This window comes from Bos grunniens, chromosome 15 (assembly GCF_055505025.1).
Source record: "Bos grunniens cultivar Pamir isolate PY7600 chromosome 15, Bosgru_T2T1.0, whole genome shotgun sequence".
In the NCBI taxonomy this organism is placed as follows: domain Eukaryota; kingdom Metazoa; phylum Chordata; class Mammalia; order Artiodactyla; family Bovidae; genus Bos; species Bos grunniens.
In genome coordinates this window covers 12,516,896-12,543,705 of record NC_141179.1, presented here as the reverse complement: position 1 = coordinate 12,543,705, position 26,810 = coordinate 12,516,896, and positions in this window count along the sequence as shown.

Sequence of the window (26,810 nt, the reverse complement as noted above, 5' to 3'; positions counted from 1 at the left end):
CCCAGCATCAGGGTCTTTTCCAATGAGTCAGCTCTTCGCATCAGGTAGCCAAAGTATTGGGGTTTCAGCTTTAACATCAATCCTTCCAATGAATATTTCAGGACTGATTTCCTTTAGGATGGATGGGTTGGATCTCCTTGCAGTCCAAGGAACTCTCGAGAGTCTTCAACACCACAGTTCAAAAGCATCAATACTTAGGCATTCAGCTTTCTTTATAGTCCAACTCCCACATACATACTGGAAAAACATGAATACTGGAAAAACCATATATTTTGACTAGAATGAACCTTTGTTGGCAAAGTAATATCTCTGCTTTTTAATATGCTGTCTAGGTTGGCCATAACTTTCCTTTCAAGGAGTAAACGTTTTTTAATTCCATGACTGCTGTCAACATCTACAGTGATTTTGGAGCCCAAGAAAGTAAAATGTCTTATTGTTTCTATTGTTTCCCTATCTATTCACCATGAAGTGATGGGACCAGATGCCATGATCTTCATTTTCTGAATGTTGAGCTTTAAGCCAACTTTTTCACTCTCCTTTTTCACCTTCATCAAGTGGCTCTTTAGTTCTTCTTTACTTTCTGCCATAAGGGTGGTATCATCTGCATATCTGAGGTTATTGATATTTCTGCTGACAATATTGATTCCCACTTGTGCATCATCCAGCCCCGCATTTCTCATGATGTACTCTACATATAAGTTAAGTAAGCAGGGTGACAATATACAGCCTTGACGTACTCCTTTTCCTATTTGGAACCAGTCTGTTATTCCATGTCCAGTTCTAATTGTTGCTTCCTGACTTGCATACACATTTCTCAAGAGGCATATCAGGTGGTCTGGGATTCCCATCTCTTTCAGAATTTTCCACAGTTTATTGTGGTCCACACACTCAAAGGCTTTGGCATAGTCAATAAAGCAGAAATAGATGCTTTTCTGGAATTCTCTTGCTTTTTCGATGATCCAGTGGATGTTGGCAATTTGATCTCTGGTTCCTCTATTGTTGAAACCTGGCTTGGAGAATTTCAATCATTACTTTACTAGCTTGTGAGATGAGTGCAATTGTGCAGTAGTTTGAACATTCTTTGGCATTGCCTTTCTTTGGGATTGGAATGAAAACTAACCTTTTCCAGTAGTAATACTCACTTGGAAAAAAAAAAAAAAACTACAAAAAGTATAAAATAAATGTTTTGTTACTCTATCACCACCCATTTCTGCCTCCTCCAGAACTAAATAGTGTTTTGATTATTTTGGTAATAACTAAACATTAAATAATATAACTTTAAATAAAATGCCTGTTTCTCTCTCAAAGTCACTGAGTCATGTCAAACTCTTTGTGACCTCATGGACTGTAGTCCACCAGGCTCCTCTGTACAAGGAGTTCTCCTGGCAAGAATATTGGAGTGGTTTGCCATTGGTTTCTTCAAGGTATCCTACCAACATAGGGATCAAACCTATATCTCCTGCATTGCAGGAAGATTTTTTTTTTTTTTTTAAGCTGTTTACACCTCTGCTGCTGCTGCTACTGCTGCTAAGTCGCTTCAGTCGTGTCTGACTCTGTGTGACCCCATAGACGGCAGCCCACCAGGCACTGCCCCCGCCCCACCCCCACCCCATCCCTGGGATTCTCCAGGCAAGAACACTGGAGTGGGTGGCCATTTCCTTCTCCAATGCATGAAAGTGAAAAGTAAAAGAGAAGTCACTCAGTCATGTCCGACTCTTTGGGACCCCATGGACTGCAGCCTACCAGGCTCCTCTGTCCATGGGATTTTCCATGCAAGAGTACTAGAGTGGGGTGCCATTGCCTTCTCCTGTCTATGCCTCTAAGGAAGCCCATTTAACATCAGTATGTCTATTTAATTCATCTCCTTCAATGATTTTGATCACTCTTTGCTTTGAAAATAAGGACATTATTTATTTTTCCTTTCACATGTACTTTTTAATCTCTCATGTTTTGTTATTTCAATATTTCATATAATCAAAATTTATATTTTCATTGTATTCAGTAATGCTAATTACATGTTAGTTATGTTAGCAGAATTTCTAATCTAAGTGGATGAGCCACCTGCATCAGAACCCCCTGTCTGCTCATTGAAATGCAGATTCCTATATCTACATTAGGGGAACTAATTAAGTATCTCTGAAATTAGGAATAAGGATCTGCACATGTAGCTATTTCATCAAGAAGTTCTTATAAATACTAAATATCCAGGAATCTTTGGGGAGTTCAGTTTAAAACTGAAACCAATAAAATACGTGTTTTTTAGGGCTTCCCTGGTTTCAGTTCAGTTCAGTCACTCAGTCGTGTCTGACTTTTTGCGACCCCATGAATCGCAGCACGACAGGCCTCCCTGTCCATCACCAACTCCCGGAGTGCACTCAGACTCACTTCCATCGAGTCAGTGATGCCATCCAGCCATCTCATCCTCTGTCGTCCCCTTCTCCTCCTGCCCCAATCCCTCCCAGCATCAGAGTCTTTTCCAATGAGTCAAATCTTCACATGAGGTTACCAAAGTACTGGAGTTTCAGCTTTAGCATCATTCCTTCCAAAGAAATACCAGGGATGATCTCCTTCAGAATGGACTGGTTGGATCTCCTTGCAGTCCAAGGGACTCTGGTTTAGCTGGTAAAAATTCCGCCTGCAATGCAGGAGAGCCTGGTTCAAATCCTGGGTTGGGAAGATTACCTGGAGAAGGGATAGGCTACCCACTCCAGTATTCTTGAGTTTCATTGGTGACTCAGATGGTACATAATCTGTTTGCAACGTGGGATACCTGGATTGATCCCTGGGTTGGTTAGATCCCCTGGAGGAGGGCATGGTATCCCTTTCCAGCATTCTTGCCTGGGGAATCATCATGGACAGAGGAGCCTGGCAGGCTACAGTTTATGGAATCGCAGACAGTAGGACATGACTGCATGACTAAGTGTAATACAGCATGCATTTATAAAGGTTCTTCTACAGTACCAATAGAAAATAATGCAATGCTATCCTATCAAAATCATTATCTCAAAACAGAATTTTATTGTATCAAGATCTAATGCATTCTCTTCATTTCCTTCTGGCTTCCTTCAATTTTTAATCTTACTCGACTATTCAAGATTCACTTTCTTACTGAGAGTACTTTTATGGATGATGCACATTCTTGATTAATTTAATAAGCTCATAAGTATTCAATTCAAAGAGTATCCTTTTTTATAACTCTTGAGCTTCACCAATAACTGGAGCATCAAATTAAAGGGCCACTTGTTTTTTCCTATCATAATTGCAATTACAGTAATTCATTTTCTTCTACATCTGTGATTAACGACAAGCATTTCCAGACCAATGTTGTTCCTTTTTTGGTATCCTAATGTTGTACTGTATGTTTGTCCCTTACAAAGGCAATTATGCTCAAAGTTGTGGAATTTTTCTAGCTGATAAATTTTTGGACAAAAAAGAGGATGCTCTCTCGTAATGCAATAATTTCCTACACATATTACTGATTTGCCAATATAGCAAAGGCATACAAGTTGTAAGATCTTCACGACCCAGATAATCACGATGATGTGATCACTTACCTAGTGCCAGACATCCTGGAATGTGAAGTCAAGTGGGCTTTAGAAAGCATCACTACGAACAAAGATAGTGGAGGTGATGGAATTCCAGTTGAGCTATTCCAAATCCTGAAAGATGATGCTGTGAAAGTGCTGCACTCAATATGCCAGCAAATTTGGAAAACTCAGCAGTGGCCACAGGACTGGAAAAGGTCAGTTTTCATTCCAATCCCAAAGAAAGGCAATGCCAAAGAATGCTCAAACTACCGCACAATTGCACTCATCTCACACGCTAGTAAAGTAATGCTCAAAATTCTCCAAGCCAGGCTTCAGCAATAGGTGAACCATCAACTTTCTGATGTTCAAGCTGGTTTTAGAAAAGGCAGAGGAACCAGAGATCAAATTCCCAACACCCGCTGGATCATGGAAAAAGCAAGAGAGTTCCAGAAAAACATCTATTTCTGCTTTATTGACTATGCCAAAGCCGTTGACTGTGTGGATCACAATAAACTGTGGGAAATTCTGAAAGAGATGGGAATACCAGACCACCTGATCTGCCTCTTGAGAAATTTGTATGCAGGTCAGGAAGTAACAGTTAGAACTGGACATGGAACAACAGACTTGTTCCAAATAGGAAAAGGAGTTCGTCAAGGCTGTATATTGTCACCCTGTTTATTTAACTTATATGCAGAGTACATCATGAGAAATGCTGGACTGGAAGAAACACAAGCTGGAATCAAGATTGCTGGGAGAAATATCAATAACCTCAGATATGCAGATGACACCACCTTTATGGCAGAAAGTGAAGAGAAACTAAAAAGCCTCTTGATGAAGGTGAAGGTGGAGAGTGAAAAAGTTGGCTTAAAGCTCAACATTCAAAAAACGAAGATCATGGCATCTGGTCCCATCACTTCACGGGAAATAGATGGGGAAACAGTGGAAACAGTGTCAGACTTTATTTTTCTGGGCTCCAAAATCACTACAGATGGTGACTGCAGCCATGAAATTAAAAGACGCTTGCTCCTTGGGAGGAAAGTTATGACCAACCTAGATAGCATATTCAAAAGCAGAGACATTACTTTGCCAACAAAGGTTCGTCTAGTCAAGATTATGGTTTTTCCTGTGGTCATGTATGGATGTGAGAGTTGGACTGTGAAGACGGCTGAGTGCCGAAGAATTGATGCTTTTGAACTGCGGTGTTGGAGAAGACTCTTGAGAGTCCCTTGGACTGCAAGGAGATCCAACCAGTCCATTCTGAAGGAGCTCAGCCCTGGGATTTCTTTGAAAGGAATGATGCTAAAGCTGAAACTCCAGTACTTTGGCCACCTCATGCGAAGAGTTGACTCATTGGAAAAGACTCTGATGCTGGGAGGGATTGGGGGCAAGAGGAGAAGGGGACGACAGAGGATGAGATGGCTGGATGGAATTACTGACTTGATGGAAGTGAGTCTGAGTGCACTCCGGGAGTTGGTGATGGACAGGGATGCCTGGCGTGCTGGGATTCATGGGGTCGCAAAAAGTCAGACACGACTGAGTGACTGATCTGACCTGATCTGATCTGATGTGTAAAATGAGTATGAGTGCAAAATTAACTAACTTTTTTGGAAAGTGAATTAACATGCTATATATTTTAAAGTTAGCTTTTATCACTTGACATTTGAAACTTTCATTTTTAAGCAATATTATTTAAACTATATTAGCATTCTGAAAAGTGACTTATGATTCTTTCTCTTAAGATGTTATAAGGGCTCCCCTGGCTGTCCAGGAGTTAAGACTTCATCTTTTGATGCAGGGAGTGCAGGTTCGATCCCTGGCTGGGCTGCTAAGATCCCAATGCCTCATGGTCAAAAAAGCAAAACATAATATAGAGTCAGTTTTGTAACAAATTCAATAAAGTCATTAAAAAAATTAAATTAACCTAATTGCTTTACATTTCTATGACTTAATTTCCTCAGTGTACGCACTTAGTTGCTCAGTTGTGTCTGACTCTTCTGACAGTATAGATGGTAGCCTGCCAGGCTCCTCTCTCCATGGAATTCTCCAGGCAAGAATACTGGAGTGGATTGCCGTTTCATTCTCCAAGGGATCTTCCTCACCCAGGAATGGAACCCAGGTCTCTTGCACTGCAGACAGACTTTTTACCTACTGAGCTATGAGGGAAGCCCTAGGGAAATTTCTGCAATACAATGACTCAAATGTATCTTAGGGTATTCTTTGTGACTGTATCAGGGTGAAGATTCAAAATGTTAACAAATTTCATTGGCTATGTAGATATATGATATGACATTCATTCTCTTTAACATTAGATTTTAAACTTCTTAAACTTTAAAGTTCTATAACTTGTCTAGTCTTCTAGCTAAAGAACTTACTGATTTATATAAAATTGTTCTTTAAAGTTCTTTAAGGAAGTTTTCCTTTCTCGGTTTCAGTGCAAAAGAATTATACCATTTTGGAGACATATTTTACAAATAAATAATGATAACATGTCAATGGTTTAGAAGTCTGCCTTTTAAAATATGCTCATTTAATATTATTATGATAGTTGCTTGAAGAGAAAATGATAGCACAGAATATTGTGCATATGATAAGGCTTTGATCAGATTCTTTCTTATTAGTCTGAGGGGTTGCATTTGACTCTTAGAAAAATTTTCATGCATATCAGATAGCCAAACAATTGCTTTACCAATTATGATATTGTGTTTTTCATTCCTTAATTTAATTTCTTGTAACAAGGCTATTTTTCAGGGTATTGAAATTTTTTATAATGAGGAGAAATACATGCTCTCTTACTTCTTTACAAAATCAATTACATACAAATGAGCTCCTCCTCTTATACTTGTCTATTGTCTTCATTCTGAATACATCTGCATATTTAACTAAGTTTTTCAGACCATATCAGTTCAGTTCAGTTCAGTCTCTCAGTTGTGTCCGATTCTTTGCAACCTCATGAATTAGCAGAATACCAGGCCTCGCTGTCCATCACCAACTCCCGGAGTTCACCCAAACTCATGTCATCAAGTCGATGATGCCATCCAGCCATCTCATCCTCTGTTGTCCCCTTCTCCTCCGGCCCCCGATCCCTCCCAGCATCAGAGTCTTTTCCAATGAGTCAACTCTTTGCATGAGGTGGCCAAAGTATTGGAGTTTCAGCTTTAGCATCAGTCCTTCCAAAGAACACCGAGGACTAATTTCCTTTAGAATGGACTGGTTGGATCTCCTTGCAGTCCAAGGGACTCTCAAGTGTCTTCTCCAACACCGCAGTTCAAAAGCATCAATTCTTTGGTGCTCTGCTTTCTTCACAGTCCAACTCTCACATCCATACATGACCACTGGAAAAACCATATATTAAGTTTAAAAAGAAAAAATAAATGGCTATATTGCAGTTTCAGAAATTGTGATATAATGTTAGTACTTACTTACTCAGTTTCCACGAATTTCTTCAGAATCAGAGACTATACCTGCTGGGGAAAAAAAGTGAGATTAAAGGAATGAATTGATTTGACATATAGAAATAAGGAGGCATTCAAGAACTTATATCACACAGATACATTTTCTATGTATTGATTATTAATTCATAGGTGAGGAGTTTGAAAAAATGAAGCTTGATTCAGTTCAGTTCAGTTCAGTCACTCAGTCATGTCTGACTCTTTGCGACCCAAGAATCGAAGCATGCCAGGCCTCGCTGTCCATCACCAACTCTCGGAGTTCACCCAGAGTCACGTCCATCGAGTCAGTGATGCCATCCATCCTCTGTAGTCCCCTTCTCCTCCTGCCCCCAATCCTTCCCAGCATCAGAGTCTTTTCCAGTGAGTCAACTCTTTGCATGAGGTGGCCAAAGTACTGGAGCTTCAGCTTTAGTGTCATTCCTTCCAAAGAAATCCCAGGGCTGATTTCCTTCAGAATGGACTGGTTGGATCTCCTTGCAATCCAAGGGATTCTTAAGCGTTTTCTCCAACACTACAGTTCAAAAGCATCAATTCTTCAGCGCTCAGCCTTCTTCACAGTCCAACTCTCACATCCATACACGACCACAGGAAAAACCATAGCCTTGACTAGAGGAACCTTTGTTGGCAAAGTAATGTCTCTGCTTTTCAATATGTTATCTAGGTTGGTCAGAACTTTCCTTCCAAGGAGTAAGCGTCTTTTAATTTCATGGCTGCAATCACCATCTGCTATGATTTTGGAGCCCCCCAAAAATAAATTCTAACACTGTTTCCACTGTTTCCTCATCTATTTCCCATGAAGTGATGGGACCAGATGCCATGATCTTCGTTTTCTGAATGTTGAGCTTTAAGCCAACTTTTTCACTCTCCTCTTTCACTTTCATCAAGAGGTTTTTAGTTCCTCTTCACTTTCTGCCATAAGGGTGGTGTCATCTGCATATCTGAGGTTATTGATATTTCTCCCGGCAATCTTGATTCCAGCTTGTATTTCCTCTAGTCCAGCATTTCTCATGATGTACTTTGCATATAAGTTAAATAAACAGGGTGACAATATACAGCCTTGACGAACTCCTTTTCCTATTTGGAACCAGTCTGTTGTTCCATGTCCAGTTCTAACTGTTGCTTCCTGGCCTGCATACAGATTTCTCAAGAGGCAGATCAGGTGGTCTGGTATTCCCATCTCTTTCAGAATTTCCCACAGTTTATTGTGATCCACACAGTCAACGGCTTTGGCATAGTCAATAAAGCAGAAATAGATGTTTTTCTGGAACTCTCCTGCTTTTTCCATGATCCAGCGTGTGTTGGCAATTTGATCTCTGGTTCCTCTACCTTTTCTAAAACCAGCTTGAACATCAGGAAGTTCACAGTTCACATAATAATTGAGCCAGCACTTTAGTTTTTTTATCTGGTTCAGATTTTACCTTTCTTAGCTGATAATTTATTCTTTTGTTAAAATAAAATAATAACAACCAAAAAACTAGCAACTATAATTCAGTAGAAGTTACCAGTTCTGTTTTAGGATACTTATGGTATGATTTTACTCTGAACACCAAAGAGTTTCTAAATACCCCACACATGATATTCATCATACACATAAACACAAATTCAGCTAAAAATTATTACTAAAAAGTTATATTGATTCAATGTTACTTTTAAATTTCTTTTTATTCATTTATATAATTATTATAATTACTATGCAGTACTAGCTAAATATTTTTTATTTTTATATATTGTTAATTACAAGATTAAAAAACACTACTTGTAAGATGTAAAAATGTGCAAATGACATAAAAGGAATTACACTCTAGTTTTCATATTGAGTTCTCACATCCAGTTCTCTATTAGCCATGTAAAAATATATATACAATTTATTGTTTATGCTAGAGGAAGCATGATAAAATACTGCTTTAATTCACAGAGTGCATGTGTGTGCATGCTCAGTCGTGTCCAACTCTTTGCAACTGTATGGACTGTAGTTCTTCAAGATCCTCTGTCCATCGAATTTTCCAGGGAGGGATATTGGAGTGGCTTGCCATTGCCTTCTTCAGGGCATCTTCCTGACTCAGGAATCAAACCCAGGTCTCTTGCATCTCTTGCATTGGCAGGAAGATTCTTTAGCATTGCACTACCTGGGAAGCCCTGTAATTCATAGAAAGGACACCCCAAATAAACAAAATACCAATACATGCACATGGAGAGAGTGAGAGAGAGAAATAAACCTCCTATCTGGAAAGTCCTCTAATTCTGTCACTAACTCCCACCAGCCATGATCACAAATAAATCTTAATATTTCATTGGTTATAATATTCTAAATTTTCCTAGGCAGAATAAACCACAATATCATTCATAATACATGCAGGAGTAGCTCTTGCACGTCTTGCAACTTGGGTTAAGTAATGCTTTTTGGTGTAGTCTCTTCCCTTTTAGTGTGTTCTGTTCATCACTTACTCTGGGTTTGATTGATAACTTGGCTTCTGTGAATTTAATACCCTGATATTTTCCTCTAGCTATTGCCCTTTTCACAAAGCTAAAAAATCCTAGATGTTTGTTTGAGTTTCTCTTGAGTGAAAGAATAAGAATTTATCCCCTGATCACACCAGTGATTAAAAAGATGCCCCTAATCCCCTCTTTCCACATAGGTTACTGCTTATCCATATGTGTGTTATATGCACTGAGAGTGGATATAGAAGAGAAAGATGGTTGGTAAAGATAGTTTGTCTTGAAATGTCAGGAGCTTGACTTTTTTCCTTTCCCAATACATTCAAAATAAAAGATGATTTGGAGAAAATTGAGGTAACTTTCTAACTTTCAGAGAAATAGAAGAATTATAAACTATTTATTTCTTGGAAAACAACTGGACAGTTGATAAAGAGCTACAATCATATGTTTTATGGAAGTAATATTACTTTTGGCATTATATAACAGTAAAATTATTAGAAGTTCAAAGATTCAAGAACAAAAATGTTTTTTGCCACGTTTTCTCACCTACATGCCTATCAAATGATCCTGATTAGATTAATTGTAGAATAACTTTATAAAGGATTCAGTTAAGAGTGTTTAAAAACAAATGAAAATAATGGAGATATTTACATTCCAAACTGGCACATAAGAATTTATCTTAGAGAACTATATGTGATTTTGGCATCATTAATAGTCACCAGTAGCCCTGGGTGAAGGGTAGCTGCTTTTTCAGAATTATTCCACAAGAAAGTTATAACAACAGCAAATCTCTGACCCTTTCTGCCAAACATGCTGACTTAAAATAAGCAAACATAATGAAAAAGTGTGACACTGAATCTTCTATAATCTCTCTGTGTTCTCAAAACATCCTCTGTTAAAGGTTCACCTGAGACAAATGGGCCATGTTCTAGCTACAGTATTTATCCTGCCATCTATCAAGACTATAGACTCAGGAATCCCCAGAAAAAGGGTCAGAATACTGGCCATTTAGGGATCAAGCCTAAGGAGACTTTCCAGCATTACATTTTAAGATGCTCCCTGAATTTTTATACCATGCTAGTGCAGCGTTGTGGAAAGGTCTCTACAATATTTTAGATACTCCGTTTATCTTCTAAACATTCATTTTGTGAATTAGCTAATTTCAACAATAAAAACCTAGTTCTAACATCCATTATATGAAGCAGCTACTACAGATGGGGCATCGAGATAGCTAGATTACTCATTGCAACAGCCTCTGTGACTTGGTACCTTTGATAAATGCTAGTTGACTCCTCCTGGTGTGTGAATTACTGATTAACAAACTAACAACTCCTAGAACATAGCTTAGAAAAATAATATATCATCTATACTGAAGAATTTTACAGTTAATTGCACACTTAAAACACATATAGCACTAAGTTTAAAAGCCTATTAACTATATGTATACATGTGTGTTTGTGTATATGTATATGAAGCTTCCCTGATGACTCCAGTGGTAAAGAATGTGCCTGCCAATGCAGGAGATGCAGGTTGGATCCCTGGGTTGGGAAGAACCCCTGGAGAAGGAAAGGGCAACTCACTCCAGTATTTACTTGCCAGGGAAATCGCAAGGACTGAGGAAACTAGTGGAGTACAATCCATGGAATCACAAAAGAGTTGGACACAACTTAGTAACTGAACAACTGAACATACATATAAAGTGTGTTTGTGTGTAACACATTATGTGTGTATACATATATATATATATATATATATACACACATACAAACATGCACATTATGATTTCCACGTTATGATTTCAAGTATATTAACATGTATTAAACAAAATACTACTGGAAAATTTACCTAAAATGTTGACAATATTTGATTAATGATTTTTATTTTATTCCTTATAGATATATGTTTTATTATCTAGAAAACCCTTAACAGATACTATAGACTAAATAGGGAAACAAATTATTTTTACTTAAACTGAAAATGAATAGATTAGTGGAGGACTGCCTTATGAGTTGACTTGATTGTATTAGTTTGGGCTGTTATAAAAAATACCATAGATCAGGTGACTTAAACAACAGAAGTTTATTTTTGACAGTTCTGGAATCTGGGAAGTCTGAGATCAAGGTGCCAGAACATTCCATGTCTGGTGAGGGTCGTTCCCGTTTCTGGTTTCCAAATAGCTGCCTTTTCCTTTTATCCTTATGTGGAAGAAAGAGAGAGAGCAAATAAGCTTTCTCATGTTTGGTCTTCAGTTCAGTCAGTCAGTTCAGTCACTCAGTCGTGCCCGACTCATTGTGACCCCATAAATCACAGCACACCAAGCCTCCCTGTCCATCACCAACTCCCGGAGTTCACTCAGACTCACATCCATTGAGTCAGTGATGCCATCTAGCCATCTCATCCTCTGTCGTCCCATTCTCCTCCTGCCCCAATCCCTCCCAGCATCAGAGTCTTTTCCAATGAGTCAACTCTTGGCATGAGGTGGCCAAAGTACTGGAGTTTCAGCTTTAGCATCATTCCTTCCAAAGAAATCCCAGGGCTGATCTCCTTCAGAATGGACTGGTTGGATCTCCTTGAAGTTCAAGGGACTCTCAAGAGTCTTCTCCAACACCACAGTTCAAAGGCATCAATTCTTCAGCACTCAGCCTTCTTCACAGTCCAACTCTCACATCCATACATGATCACTGGAAGAACCATAGCCTTGACTAGACGGACCTTTGCTGGCAAAGTAATGTCTCTGCTGGTCTTATAAGGGTACAAATTCCATTTATGCAGACACCATCCTAATTACTTCCCAAAGGCTTCAACTCCTACTACCATCACATTGTGGGTTAGGGCTGCACTACATTAATTTTTAGTGGGGGCCAAAACATTCAGTCCATAACACTGATACCTTGTATATATACTTTAAGAGTCAGGTAGTAATGACCTTTCTGTTGATTTTGCCTTCAATTAGTAAATAGATGACTCAAGCTTTTTTATAGTACTTTTCCTTTGTTTATTTGTTTCATTTAAGAAACATAGTGAAATTGCCAAGGGAAATACAAATTAAAAACAAGAGACAATAGTCCTTGGTGAAAAAAAGGAAAGGAATTTTCCTGTCCTTTTAAAAGAATATTTTACTTTTGAAAACTTGTAATTATAAATTATTTCTCTGTCTCTTTTAAATGTACATACATTTTTCTTTTTTTTTCTATTGCACTTTGTTCCATACATTTTTTTAATTTTTTTGTTTCTTTTTTAAATTTTATTTTTTAACTTTACAATATTGTATTGGTTTTGCCATTTATCAACATAAATCCACCACAGATATACACGTGTTGCCCATCCTGAACCCTCCTCCCTCCTCCCTCCCCATAACATCCCTCTGGGTCGTCCCAGTGTACCAGCCCCAAGCATCCAGTATCGTGCATCGAATCTGGACTGGCGCCTCATTTCATATATGATATTTTATATGTTTCAATGCCATTCTCCCAAATCATCCCACCCTCTCCCTCTCCCACAGAGTCCAAAAGACTGTTCTACACATCAATGTCTCTTTTGCTGTCTCGTATACAGGGTTATTGTTACCATCTTTCTAAATTCCATATATATGTGTTAGTATACTGTATTGGTGTTTTTCTTTCTGGCTTACTTCACTGTGTATAATAGGCTCCAGTTTCATCCACCTCATTAGAACTGATTCAAGTGTATTCTTTTTAATGGCTGAGTAATACTCCATGGTGTATATGTACCACCTATTTCTTATCCATTCATCTGCTGATGGACATCTAGGTTGCTTCCATGTCCTGGCTATTATAAACAGTGCTGTGATGAACATTGGGGTACACGTGTCTCTTTCAATTCTGATTTCCTCAGTGTGTATGCCCAGCAGTGGAATTGCTGGATCATAAGGCAGTTCTATTTCCAGTTTTTTAAGGAATCTCCACACTGTTCTCCATAGTGGCTGTACTAGTTTGCATTCCCACCAACAGTGTAAGAGGATTTCCTTTTCTCCACACCCTCCCCAGCATTTATTGCTTGTAGGCTTTTGGATCGCAGCCATTCTGACTGGAGTGAAATGGTTCCTCATTGTGGTTTTGATTTGCATTTCTCTGATAATGAGTGATGTTGAGCATCTTTTCATGTGTTTGTTAGCCATCTGTATGTCTTCTTTGGAGAAATGTCTGTTTAGTTCTTTGGCCCATTTTTTGATTGGGTCATTTATTTTTCTGGAATTGAGGTGTAGGAGTTGCTTGCATATTTTTGAGATTAGTTGTTTGTCAGTTGCTTCATTTGCCATTACTTTCTCTCTTTAACAAGTAGTACTGGTAAAACTGATCAACCACTTGTAAAAGAATGAAACTAGAACACTTTCTAATGCCATACACAAAAATAAACTTAAAATGGATTAAAGATCTAAACTTAAGACCAGAAACTACAAAACTCCTAGAGAAAAACATAGGGAAAACAGTCTCCAACATACATCACAACAGGATCCTCTATGACCCACCTCCCAGTATATTGGAAATAAAATCAAAAATAAACAAATGGGACCTAATTAAACTTAGAAGCTTCTGCACAACAAAGGAAACTATAAGCAAGGTGAAGTACATACATTTTTCTAAAAGCTAAATCCTTTTGCCAGCTTTCTGACACAAGAATGTCTTTCTCAAGAACCTGAAAAGTGGCTATTTCACCTACCCAGGGAAGATAGTGCCCCTATTTCCCATTTTCTGTTGAAGCGTAAGAGTCTCAGTTCAGCATGCTTTAGACTTTAGTCTGTAAAAGTACCTCCTTTCATAAAGATATCAGAAGTTTATTTTTCCTTTGTATAAACCCAACTGATTAGTACTGATGGTTAAATCAATTACCAAGTTAGTGGAGGATAAATTATCTATGACAAATAGTAGTGTTAAGTCCTCTTACTTGAGGACTAGTAATTCTTTATTTTGAGAACATATGCCTAGTGAATTGTACCTGCTTGACTATGTATATGCTTGAGATTTCTTTCTATGTTTGCAGTCTTTTAGTAGATTGCAACTGATGTGCATTACACTCTAGTTCAATGTACTTAATAATAACATTGTTTCCTTTCTCTTCTACCTTTGAGAAATATCTGGGTTGGGAGAGAATTCTATTTTTAATTATGCTGCTGTGCTGTGTTCAGTAACTCGGTCGTGTCCAACTCTTTGTGACCCAGTAGCTTACCAGGCTTCTCTGTCCAGGGGATTCCCCAAGCAGATGCTGGAGTGGGTTGCCATTTCCTTCTTCAGAGCATCTTCCTAACCCAAGGATTGAACCTATGTCTTCTGCATTGCATGTGGATTCTTTAGTGTTGGGCCACCAGAGAAGCAATTTTAATACATACCTTCACAATTTCTTTTTAAATATATCTTAAAATTATTTTTTATAAATAACCATCATTTCCCCTAAGAAATCAACAGCCACAGTAATATTGTTTGCAAATTTGCTTTCTTCTTGTTTTGGAATTGCATTTTACTTTGGTGTATATATTTTAATTACAAGATTAACAACAACAACAAAAAAAATTAAAATACAAAAGAATACAAAGTAAGACACAAAAGGAGTTAAGTCTCCCTTCTCTCCCATTCACACTCAGCAGCTTCTTTTTTCTGATGTAACCAAGGCAACCAGATGACATTTCTTTCCATACCTTTCTCCATGTTTCTATAATTTCATACAAAACATTTTGTGAACTATGCAATACTAGATTAAGTGGTGGTCATTTTAGACTGCCTTAAGTGTAAGATTTAATTATATAAAGTAAATTTACAAGGCTTTCTTTTCCTATTCCAGATATGGAGCTTTTGAAAGAGTCAAAAAAAAAAAAAAAAAAGTTACACTGAGGAATCAAGCAAAATGAAATTAAACAGGAAGGAAAATTTTATCCAAAATGGTTTCATTAGTCTTTAAGACTATTGTGGCAGGGGAGAGAGGTTGAAATTAAATCCAAGTTCACTGAAACAAAAAGCAGAGGAGTTTTGAAGCACTGGGATGAGTTAATGGAAAAGTACTGAAGGGCATTAGTGGTGAGATTAGTCAATATAATTAGTCCTTCTGTGTTTGCTAATTGGTGCTTATCAAATTTGATATCAATCATCTCACAGAGACTGATATATTGAAACCTTGTCTTTCTTATTCTTCTATTTCAAAAAAGTGGCCCCTAATTCTTGAGAAAGACATGTCTAGATTATAATACTGGCGGAGTTTGGGAGATTTACATCTCAAAGAGGCAGAGAAAGAACTTATAATTGCTTTAAAATAAATGTTCCAAGAAAGGAGACTGGTCAGATGCTTCTAATAGGGAAGATGCAAGCCTGAAATATGGTCAAGTTGAGGAGAAAATTGCGGCCATCTTAGTAATAGTTAATAGCCTTGTTAGGGGAAACACACTGATTGAAACTGCACACCCTGACCAGGCACCATAGTAACCATTTACATGAGTTGTTTTATGACAGGAGATCCTGATAAGAAATACTGAACTAATAAGCCACCACCAACCAGAAGAGTTCGGGAAAGGTCGAAAGGAGACACTGCATGTCCGTCCACTTCCCAGAATCCCTCTCACTAGCATCCATCTTGGCTGATGTATGCGTGCACCACCAGGAAAGACTCTGAATTAGAATAATTGGCCAAAGACAACCCAGAAACTAATCCCATTACCATAAAACCTGAGACTGAGAGCCACACAGAAGAGCAGTTCTCTTGGGTTCCCTTACCCTACTGCTCTCCATCCTGATGCCCTTTCCCAATAAAATCTCTTGCTTTGTCAGCACATGTGTCTCCTCAGACAATTCATTTCTGAATGTTAGACAAGAGCCCAGTTTCAGGCCCTGGAAGGGGTTCTCCTTCCTGCAACAAATGGAGACTCTGGTGGGATTCTTCTTCACTGAGACTGACATCCTGACCACTCGGGGTACTCAGGGGCCAGCTTGCCTGCCAATGGACCAGACCCAGTGGCCGCAACTGGGACCCTTTTGTCCCTGGTCTCCTCCTGATGCAGACAACTGGCCAGAGTGCCCCAAACGGTAAGGGACAAAAGACTTTATTGACTTCTCTCCCCTTCCCTCTCTGTTTCCTCTCCTTAACCCTTCCTATCCTTCCTCTTTTTTCTAGTCCCCTGGTCCTGGATGCAGGAATCTGGTCGAAGGCCCTCAGACTGAGCTGAGGATTGGAGACTGATCACCTCCTCTTGGCAGAGAACTCAAATTCTGGTTCTGGTCTGGTCTGATTTCTGGTAGGGCCGAGTTCCAGTCCTCCCTTCTCTGGAGGCCCAGGGTAAAGTCGCATAATGCCTGGGTATCTTCAGGTGGCAGGAGACATCTGTAAGGCCATCCCTTTTGCCCCATCTCCTGCCTCCTCCCCCTCCTTCTTTCAACCTGGCTTCCTTTCCTCCCTTTGAAATCTTTGAAGACCTGTGATATTTTCCTTTACTGTGTTAGTACTTGGATTTGAAGTTCTGTGTCTCTATAAGAGGTTTTCTGAGAGACTGTATTATTGTATTTAAGGGAGTGTCTGATGAGGACTGCCAGGTTTATATGTGTATGTTTTAACTCTGTGTTCTGTGTTGTGGTTTTTGATAGCATTTTGCTTTGTCTGACTACCATTTGGTTTAGACCTGCCAATCACTACAGATGGTGACTGCAGCCATGAAATTCAAAGACACTTACTCCTTGGAAGGAAAGTTATGACCAACCTAGATAGCATATTCAAAAGCAGAGATATTACTTTGCCAACAAAGGTTCATCTAGTTAAGGCTATGGTTTTTCCTGGGGTCATGTATGGATGTGAGAGTTGGACTGTGAAGAGGGCTAAGTGCAGAAGAATTGATGCTTTTGAACTGTGGTGTTGGAGAAGACTGTTGAGAGTCCCTTGGACTGCAAGGAGATCCAACCAGTACATTCTGAAGGAGATCAGCCCTGGGATTTCTTTGGAGGGAATGATGCTAAAGCTGAAACTCCAGTACTTTGGCCACCTCATGTGAAGAGTTGACTCATTGGAAAAGACTCTGATGCTGGGAGGGATTGGGGGCAGGAGGAGAAGGGGATGACAGAGGATGAGATGGCTGGATGGCATCACTGACTCAATGGATGTGAGTCTGAGTGAACTCCGGGAGTTGATGATGGACAGGGAGGCCTGGTGTGGTGCGCTTCATGGGGTCGCAAAGAGTCAGACACGACTGAGCGACTGATCTGATCTGATCTGATCTGCCGCAGTTTTATTACACCTTGATTTTCTTTCCCTGTGCCTTGAGACCAGGGCTTTCAAGAACACTTATCTAGACCATCTCTAACTCCTGAGACTGAGGGAAAAGGGGAAAAAGAGCTTAAAAATTTTATTTATTTCAATTGCTTTTTTTATAAACTAGTAAATTTTATTTTGTAATATCTAATTGATGACTAAATTTAGAAAATTAAGCTAGATTTTACACTATATGTTTGGCATGTCTTTGTCTCTGGGTAATATTTTTGAGGTTAATTTGTAAATGAGCTCTATTTAATTGGCTTATAAAAAGATAAGTGCTTACAAATCAAATAATTCTAAATTAAACAATAAATTCCAGGTTCATGTGAACTGGGAAATGTTCAGTATTAAATGCTTGATATTAATGTTTGTTTGTTGACCTATCTAATATAAACATGTCTTAGAGTAATTAACATTAAGTAAAATATTTTCATTGTACCCAGGTTTAGGTAACAAATATTATATCTGTTACAAGTTTGTCAATAAGAAAATTACCTCGAATGAAGAAATATCTAAAAAAAAAAGTAAATGAGATAGGGGCTTATATATAAACTATATTAAAAATAATTATTATTTAAAAGTATCTGTCTAAAATAGTCTCTCCAGATTGGCACAACTTAAATTTCTAAGGGTTGTGCCAAGTGTGCTAAGTGTTAGAAGTCTACTAAATAGTTAGGTCATTTCCAAATAAAATAAGATTTTGAAATATTTACTACTAAACACTAATTTCCTTTTACAGAGAAACAAAGAGATTTGGGATTAAAAGGAAATAATGTTTGGTGCCATCCTAAAATGTTCTAAGAAAACAAGGATTTTAGAAATTATCACTGGTATTTATGCTCACCGATCTATAAAATGCTAATATAAAAGTCAGTTCTTGGTTGCTAAAGTAAAGTTCAGATCAGTTCAGTTCAGTCCCTCAATTGTGTCCGACTCTTTGCAAACCCATGAATCGCAGCAAGCCAGGCCTCCCTGTCCATCACCAACTACTGGAGTTCACGCAAACTCATGTCCATCGAGTCAGTGATGCCATCCAGCCATCTCATCCTCTGTCATCCCCTTCTCCTCCTGCCCCCAATCCCTCCCAGCATCAGGGTCTTTTCCAATGAGTCAACTCTTCACATGAGGTGGCCAAAGTTTTGGAGTTTCAGCTTTAGCATCAGTCCTTTCAATGAACACCCAGAACTCATATCCTTTAGAATGGACTGCTTGGATTTTCTTGAAGTCCAAGGGACTCTCAAGAGTCTTCTCCAACTCCACAGTTCAAAAGCATCAATTCTTCAGCACTCAGCTTTCTTCACAGTCCAAATCTCACATCCATACATGACCACTGGAAAAACCATAGCCTTGACTAGACGGACCTTTGGTGACAAAGTAATGTCTCTGCTTTTCAATATGCTGTCTATGTTGGTCATAACTTTCCTTCCAAGGGGTAAGCATCTTTTAATTTCATGGCTACAATCACCATCTGCAGTGATTTTGGAGCCCCAAAAAATAAAGTCTGACACTGTTTCCACTGTTTCCTCATCTATTTTCCATGAAGCGATGGGACCAGATGCCATGATCTTCGTTTTCTGAATGTTGAGCTTTAAGCCAACTTTTTCACTCTCCTCTTTCACCTTCATCAAAAGGCTTTTTAATTCCTCTTTACTTTCTGCTATAAGGATGGTATCATCTGCATATCTGAGCTTATTGATATTTCTCCTGGCAATCTTGATCCCAGCTTGTGCTTCTTCCAGCCCAGCGTTTCTCATGATGTACTCTGCATATAAGTTAAATAAGCAGGGTGACAATATACAGCCTTGACAAACTCCTTTTCCTATTTGGAACCAGTCTGTTGTTCCATGTCCAGTTCTAACTGTTGCTTCCTGACCTGCATACACGTTTCTCAAGAGGCAGGTCAGGTGGTCTGGTATTCCCATCTCTTTCAGAATTTTCCACAGTTTATTGTGATCCACACAGTCAACGGCTTTGGCATAGTCAATAAAGCAGAAATAGATGTTTTTCTGGAACTCTCTTGCTTTTTCCATGATCCAGCGGGTGTTGGCAATTTGATCTCTGGTTCCTCTGCCTTTTCTAAGACCAGCTTGGACATCTGGAAGTTCATGGTTCACCTATTGCTGAAGCCTGGCTTGGAGAATTTTGAGCATTACTTTACTAGCATGTGAGATGACTGCAATTATGTGGTAGTTTGAGCATTCTTTGGCATTGCTTTTTTGGGGGGTTGGAATGAAAACTGACTTTTTCCAGTCCTGTGGCCACTGTTGAGTTTTCCAAATGTGCTGGCATATTGAGTGCAGCACTTTCACAGCATCATCTTTCAGGAAATGAAATAGCTCAACTGAAATTCTATCACCTCCACTAGCTTTGTTCATAGGAAGTGTGTTTTCATTAAAAAAAAAAAAAAAGTATAAAAATACCAAAAAAGAGTCATGCATGATCGGGATTTTCTAAAATTGGATTACAATTAGTTAGATAAATAGATTTTTTAGGAATGACAAAGCCATAAGAAAACTGGTTAGAGCCAATTAGATCCAAGATGGCGGAGCTGACTTTCACTAGACCTTGAGCCTTGGTATTTACACCCATTGTGACATATCAACAAGCTAAATGATACAATCAACTTTGACTAAATTTGACCAAATGTTCTAAACCCTTTTAATTGATCTTTTTTATAAAACTTCCTAAATCAAATTCTTTTAAATATCTTTTGACTTCTAGCTTACTTTGGCATGTTTCAGAGGGCCCCTGAAACATCCTCAAAAGAGATATTAAACTGTGTTTACTTGGTTGGTTAAATTACATGAAAGTGAAGTCGTTCAGTCGTGTTCGACTCTTTGCAACCCCATAGATGGCAGCCCACCAGTCCCCACCATCCCTGGGATTCTCCAGGCAAGAACACTGGAGTGGGTTGCCATTTTTCTCCTCCAATGCATGAAAGTGAAAAGTGAAAGTGAAGTCGCCCAGTCGTGTCCGACTCTTAGCAACCCCATGGACTGCAGCCCACGAGGCTCCTCCATCCATGGGATTTTCCAGGCAAGAATACTGGATTGGGTTGCTATTTCCCTCTCCAGGGGATCTTCCTGACCCAAGGATCGAACCCAGGTCTCCCGCATTGGAGGCAGAGGCTTTACCATCTGGGCCACCAGGGAAGTCCTATTCAGTTCAGTTCAGTTCAGTCGCTCAGTCGTGTTGGACTCTTTGCGACCCCATGAATCACAGCATGCCAGGCCTAACTGTCCATCACCAACTCCCGGAGTTCACTCAGACTCACATCCATTGAGTCAGTGATGCCATCCAGCCATCTCATCCTCTGTCGTCCCCTTCTCCTCCTGCTCCCAATCCCTCCCAGCATCAGAGTCTTTTCCAGTGAGTCAACTGTTCGCATGAGGTGGCCAAAGTACTGGAGTTTCAGCTTTAACATCATTCCCTCCAAAGAAATCCCAGGGCTGATCTCCTTCAGAATGGACTGGTTGGATCTCCTTGGAGTCCAAGGGACTCTCAAGAGTCTTCTCCAACACCACAGTTCAAAAGCATCAATTCTTCAGCGCTCAGCCTTCTTCACAGTCCAACTCTCACATCCATACATGACCACAGGAAAAACAATAGCCTTGATTAGAAGAACCTTTGTTGGCAAGTAATGTCTCTGCTTTTGAATATGCTATCTAGGTTGGTCATAACTTTCCTTCCAAGGAATAAGCCTCTTTTTTTCATGGCTGCAATCACCATCTGCAGTGATTTTGGAGCCCCCCAAAATAACGTCTGACACTGTTTCCACTGTTTCCCCATCTGTTTCCCATGAAGTGATGGGACCAGATGCCATGATCTTCGTTTTCTGAATGTTGAGCTTTAAGCCAACTTTTTCACTCTCCACTTTCATCAAGAGGATTTTGAGTTCCTCTTCACTTTCTGCCATAACGGTGGTGTCATCTGCATATCTGAGGTTATTGATATTTCTCCCGGCAATCTTGTTTCCAGCCTGTGTTTCTTCCAGTCCAGTGTTTCTCATGATGTACTCTATATATAAGTTAAATAAGCAGGGTGACAATATACAGCCTTGACGTACTGCTTTTCCTATTTGGAACCAGTCTGTTGTTCCATATCCAGTTCTAACTGTTGCTTTTTGACCTGCATATAAATTGCTCAGGAGGCATGTCAGGTGGTCTGGTATTCCCATCTCTTGAAGAATTCTCCAGTTTATTGTGATCCACACATTCAAGACTATCAAATGAGTAATAAATCCACTCATGTTATAATGTATGGTAGAATTACTAATACAGATATCCTAAAAGTTATATGGTGTTCTTAACATTCTGATATGTCCTGGTATTCTAATGGAAAACCTGATGACTTCATAAAAGTTAACAAAAGGACTGAAAAAAACCAGTGAATATAAAGTTATTCACTTTATATAAAAGTTATATAAATTTTATGGTTTTTAAATCTTATGTTTTCCGGAAGTAGGGAAAACCTTCCTCTCAAACTAATTATGACAATACTTTGGTAAAATTATATATTATAAACAAAACAATTGTATTTTCTCTCTAACTCTTCCATAAATTGGAAACTCTTAGGTTTCCAATAAGTTTATCAAATGAATTAGGGAGGTTGTCTCCCTAACAGGTACAAAAATCTCAAGTAATTTTTGAGGCCTTAAAAAGGGAAGAATTCATTTAAATTTGTTAGGCAAAATCTGTGACTAGCCTTTGGTTTGAGTTTCCCAGCTGTGTTTTATTTTAAAAGTTCAGTCTGAGACGCTATACATGTTTCAGCAAAATAAAAATCTATGATCAATTATGGTTATATAAATCATCAGACCAAAAATAGTGAGAACAGACCTATTTTGCAAACAAACTGGCCTTAATTTGGTTATATTAAAAAAATGAGGGTAATTTTAGGGAGAAAAAGATGCTTCAATAAATGTTAAATCCCAGTTTGTTAATAAAGGTCCACATGTAGTAAGATTCATTTCTTAGATAGTTCTTTGCTGTTATGCGATATTAATGTAAAATTTAATTGAATTCTTAAAGAACACCCTAAGTTTGTTTCTGAAGCTTATCTCAGTAATCTGTCTTTAGATGAAGATCACACACCTCATGACCTGCAACCAGGACTGAAAAAAGACATAATTTAAGGGACTGTCTCCAACCTGGGTGAAAGGACTTTTTTATCAGGAGAAACTACATTGCACCAGGATGAGAAGACAACAACATCAGAGGTAGACAGCTTGCCCAAGATGCTGGACCTGATTCATATGATCATTTATGATGTTTTCTTGACTTTGCATATAAATCAAATGCCTTTCTATCAGAGACCTGATCCTATGCTAGTTTTAGAAATCAATCCAATTGTTGGGTTTGTGGCCAATTACCTGTGTCTAGTTCTGGGTTACCTTGGTAAATTTCTCTACTACAAGAGTCTAACTGGTTGGCCCTGAAAAAAATAACTTAAAAAATATATAGTCATATTCAGGTCACTGTGATATTACTAAATGAGATCCCCTCACCAGGCCAATTAATAATGCCTTCTCTGACTCTGGCCATAAATTTGAGCTTTTTTCTATTACTCAAGCTCAATCAGAACAACAAAATAAGTTTCAGCAAACGAGGAAAAACTTTTCCACAATTATGGGATAAATTTATATAGATAACACCAGGCTATGGTAATTTAGGTTTAAAGTCTCCTCTGTGTTGGAAACAATTAAATCAAACTAAATATAATCAGTCTAGTAACACTTAAAAACTGGCTATGTGCCTTATAGATGGTGGTGCCAATATATAATTTCCCTGGAAGATAAAGATTCTACAGGGTAGACTAAGTCAGATGACCTGAGATATACTGGGCTATAGCTAATAGAAGCTCTTAACTTAAGTCTTACTTGTGACTTTTCTAATACTGCTGGCTATGTTATTTGTATTTCACTTGTTTTACAAAATTGCTGTTTCTTACAGTGTCAAATGTGTGTCTGAGGCCTCTAATAAAATAATATATAGTCCCATATGAAATTGAAGATGGTAACAGTGTAACTCTAGATATGAGAAGAAGCAACAAGAGAAAATATTTTCCTGGACCAAGAGGCTAGAAAGACAGGTGGTTCAGAGAATTTTGGATACTGTTTTAGGTCCTAGTCCATTAACAGCACATTGAATGGTCTGTCAACAAAATCTTTGCCAAGCCTGAGAATGGGCATTCTCAGCACCATGGGATAAAATTGTCATGAAATGCCCCTCTCAAAATCATGGTCAAGTTTATGAGTGAAAAGGGGCTCTGCCCACTGAAGACTGACATTTGCCATCTACATCTACAAAGATTAAATCATGGCCGCTGCAACTGCCAACTTTCAAAGTCCCTGAAGAGTTCAGGGTGAAAATCAGGAGTGATGCACTCTGTGCTCTGGGAAAAACTGGCAGAACAGACCTTCAGATAGTTAGATCTTTTCAAGAAAAGATTTTACGAGTCCCAATTCTTGCATCTTCTCATACCTAGAAAAACACTGATGTCATTAATGGTGAAATCTGCTTTGGCTATTAAGAAAAAGTTTACAATTAAAAGTCAAAATAGAGTAGCTATGGTTCAGATATCCTGGGAAGTAACTAGGTGATGCTATGGGTATACTTTCAGATTAGACCTTGTATTGCTAAACACTTGAGTTTTCTGAGTCATGTCAGGCTTGGGTGCCACCATTCTCTAAACAATGTCTACTGGAAGCTAGTAACTACAACCTTACTTTTTATAAAACTAGGCAACTGGCTACCTGGCTACAAATTGCCCTGAAGTGCCAGGTCCAGACTTGGTTTCAGGCCTATTCTTCTAAACAACAACAACAACAACAAAAATGAGATTTATTTTGTCTACTGAATTCCAATTATCACTCCTCCAACTACTGCCAATTGGGTCTGTTACACCATAATGGCAGACCAAAGGATTGAAATTTTAATCATACAAGGCTCAGATCTAGCACTTGGAACTCAGGAATACTTCCAATTCAGTGTCTCTTCTCCAAGCTGAGGCAGTCCTATGCTCCATTTTGACAGGATGTTATCACTGTCATGGTTGCCTAGTTCCCTAAATTTAAACTGAGTAGAACTCTGTGGGGCTCTGGAGTAGAGATCTGTTCTGTGCTCTCTATTTTTTGCCTGTAGGATATAGGCTTCATTCAGCCTCCTTGACCTTCCCTGAGTTCCAAAGGGTGGATTCAAACAATTGCTAATCAGGGAAGGGAGGGGATATAGAAACAGGATAAACAATCAAAGGTTGGTACAGCCTCCAGACAAAGTCCTGGTTTCTACTCAAAGAAATATGCATAACAATGTCTTTGAGTTCGTCTACAGAACTGGAGCCCCCACCCAGGTGGAAGACGGTAACTTCACATTGAACACAAGATTCTTGGAGCACAGCTCTGTTGCTTCACCACCAACCAATCAAAAGGGGTCACAAACCCTGCAACCCTCACCCAAAGTGTTTCCTTCTGTTTCTTGGGACCAGAAATGACCATCCTGTTAGTTCTCCTGTTTGGCCCCTGTCTATTTCATCTCTGAGAGGGGCCAACAGTTTCAAACTAAATTGCTATTATTACAAGGGTGAATGCTGGTTTCAGGCAAAAAAATACCTTGACTTAGATCTGGTAGAGAGAGATTTCTGCTCTGCTAGGCAGAAGTCTATGCACAGGAGGAAGAAGTTACAGAAGAGACCTCTGCCCCAGTTCCCAAAAAGTATCTGAGTATGAAGTCTCTCAGGGGAGAGTTGTTAGGGGAAGCACACTGATTGAAACCGCCCACCCTGGCCAGGCACCACAGTAACCATTTACATGAGTTGTTTTATGACAGGAAATCCTGATAAGAAATACTGAACTAATAAGCCACCACCAACCAGAAGAGTTCAAGAAAAGTTGAAAGGAGACACCTCGTGTCCATCCACTTCCCAGAATCCCTCTTACTAACATCCATCTTGGCTGAGCGATGGGTGTGCCACCAGAAAAGACTCTGAATTAAAATGATTGGTCAAAAACAGTCCAGAAACTAATCCCATCACCATAAAAGTCAAGACTGTGAGCCACGCAGCAGAGCATTTCTCCTGAGTTCCCTTACCCTACTGCTCTCCACCCGGGTGCCCTTTCCCAATAAAATCTCTTGCTTTGTCAGCACATGTGTCTCCTCGGACAATTCATTTCCGAATGTTAGACAAGAGCCCAGTTTTGGGCCCTGTCAGGGGTCCCCCTTCCTGCAACAGCCTGACTATATTTGGGAAGTGACCTGGTAGAAAAAGATAAAATTGTAACAAGCATCAGGCAGCAAATGTAGCTACCCAATTAGCTCCCTTAAAAATATACACAACACATTATAGACCTATGAAGCTCACGTCTTAAAGCCAAACTGATCAACAGATGGTAGCACAGAATGAGAAATCAAGGGGACTCTATGCCAGTAGCTGTAGCCAGAATAATGAATGAATTTATATCCTAAACTAGACCATAAAAGTCTATATTAAATTAAAATCTTCATTTTAACAATATGCATTGATAAGAATAAACTATAATTATTATGTTTACCATTTTAAATAACCAAACACCTTTAATTTCTCCATGTGATCAATTTATTGTTTCACTGTCCCATTGATTCAAAATGGAAACAAATGATATCTTTTTAGCCATCATTTCAGGAACTAAAGCTAAAAGCTACAATGTCAATAAATATTGATACAACTTACTTCAGTTGGTATACTCTAATGATCTAATAAGCTACACTTCTTTGGACAGTTCTTAATAAACCATTTTAACTATGATTCATATTTCCTAGCTTCCTGCAACTAATCTTTAAATACATCTCTTAATCAATGTAAATATAAAAAACTCCTATCCATTGACAGTCTTGTGAAATTATTAAATGCTTAGAAAACTTCTAATTATATACACATTATTTTGATTATTTATTACTTGAACATAAAAATGAGCAATCATACAGATATATCATTTCTCCCACAAATAATATGTTGCTGGTCAATTTCATAAATGGCATAGGTGATAAAGATATGTTATACTCCTAGGCTCTGTACGTAATTATAATGGGGATAATTCTTACTTTTTTAAGTTCTATTTTGTTTTGTTCTGTTTGTACAATATACAGAAAATTGCTCAGCTTGTGGTCTAGAGCCAGCA